This window comes from Notothenia rossii, assembly GCF_949606895.1.
Source record: "Notothenia rossii genome assembly, chromosome: 1".
Classification (NCBI taxonomy): Eukaryota; Metazoa; Chordata; class Actinopteri; order Perciformes; family Nototheniidae; genus Notothenia; species Notothenia rossii.
Window position 1 is genome coordinate 49,182,456 of NC_136912.1, and position 1,956 is coordinate 49,184,411.

General features: G+C 39.3%; 1 long non-coding RNA gene across 1 annotated transcript; it reads right to left on the bottom strand.

Moving 5' to 3' along the window:
- Positions 1-668: 668 nt before the first annotated feature.
- On the bottom strand, positions 669-1,833 carry LOC307044199. The gene is made up of 3 exons (XR_013809568.1): positions 1,713-1,833; positions 956-1,003; positions 669-761 (listed from the first exon to the last, which is right to left on the bottom strand). It is a non-coding gene; the product is annotated as an uncharacterized lncRNA (long non-coding RNA).
- Between the last annotated feature and the right edge of the window lie 123 nt (positions 1,834-1,956).

Here is a 1,956-nt window from a genome sequence, read left to right on the forward strand (position 1 = left end):
AGTATTTTGAAATCTATTCTTTGACACACAGGAAGTTAGTGTAAAGACTTCAGAACTGGAGCGATGTAATCCACTTTCTTAGTGTTGGTAAGGACTCGAGCAGCGGTGTTCTGAATCAGCTGCAGCTTTCTAATAGATTTTTTAGTGAGACCTGTGAAGACACCATTGCAGTAGTCCAGTCTACTGAAGATAAAAGCATGGACACGTTTTTCCAAATCCTGCTGTGACATTAGTCTTTTAATCCTAGATATGTTCTTTAGGTGATAGTAAGCTGATTTAGTAACTGTTTTAATGTGACTGTTGAAACCAATAACTAATTTAACCCGCTCACAAGAGAACCCACCTCCGAAGATCGTGACTGGCTGAGGGACAGACTCGGGGGCAGGTTTTCAGGAATTTCTTGGCTTCTCTCCCCCGAGCCAGAAGAGGAACACTACAGCTTGGAAACACTTACTGTTCCTGAAATTATCAAATCTGTTGGGCATCAGGGACCTGAGGCAATTGTGGCAAGCATGGCATTGTCTGAAGAGCAACAGAGGGCAATTCAGGTGGCTACCACTGGTCAGCGAACCAACCCAAACTGGCATTTGTTCAGGAAATGAAGGTTGACTGCCAGCAACTTTGGAGCTGTCCTGAGGTCAAAGCGTGTGACTGCTTCCTTTTTTGCCAGGGTCAGATTTGTGGCTCTCCCTATCAGGATTGTTGGGGGCATCTCCGGATGGTCTGGTAGGGTCTTCCGCTGTGCTGGAGGTAAAGTGTCCCTACAGAGCCAGGGAAATGACAATTAGTGAAGCATTGCAAATCAAGGGCTTCTGTGTCAGTAAGGAAGGAGAAACATTCAGCCTGCGTGAGGAACATCCTTACTGGCACCAAGTGCAAGGTCAGCTTCACCTCACTGTAAGAAAGAAGAAGAAATAAAAAAATTGTGAATTGTTTTTAATTTACATTTACTCACCTTTGCAATGTTGTGGTTGTTAGAGTGTTAGGTTTCCTGTCAGCTCGTCTGTTGGGAAGATATAAAATATAGTTTCATGGAAGTCACACCGTCACATATACTGTAAGAGCATTAAGAAATACAGTACATAGGCTAAAACAAAACATCTAAAGATATAACCTTGCACTTTGATAAGTCTCGTGAACATTTTCACTATTTTGACATTTTTATAGATGAAAATTGAACTAAAGAAATAAATGGTAGATTAATCCATATTGAAAATAGGTGTCAGCTGCTACACTAATTATAATAGTTATATTTATTAATTAAGATAAGATATTACTGTATTGATCCCAATTTGGGAAATGTTTGTGTTGCAGCAGCATAACAAGAAAAACAAAATATAAGTTATTATATATACAAAAGTATGTGAGGGATGGAATATTAAATTGAATATAAATGTAAAATGTACATGTGATTTTACGTCCAAGAGAAGCTATGGAGCAGAGAGTTCTCTGCCAGCCAGAGGTGATGTGTTATTAGTTCAATATGTCAAACTGATTTCCCTGACTACAATCTTTAGTTACATGGTGAAACGTTATGCTGCTTGTACTAATTAGACTTATCATATAAGCCACACAGGTTTTAATACGATGTATTCATTATCTTTATTTATGTTGCGGTCTTTTCAGCAGCGCCATCTCTATAACGGCGATACAGTCACTACCCATTATTTACATTTCACCGTGACATGGACAAAAATGTAACGTCAGCTTACCTCATGGCACGAATCCAGACTCTCCTTTGGAAAACATTGGCCGGGAAACGATAGAACAAGCACGTTTCATGCGAAGACCTGTGGCTGCAACCCGGAGCAAAGCAACAAACCATTGCATAGCCAACGAAACGAACTGCCGAGTAAAATTGGAAAACACTGGTAATTAATTATTCTATAATTTGTAAAACTACGTTGTTAAAAACGACAATTTCAAAAATACAGATTCTAATGGTCAGATATAGAT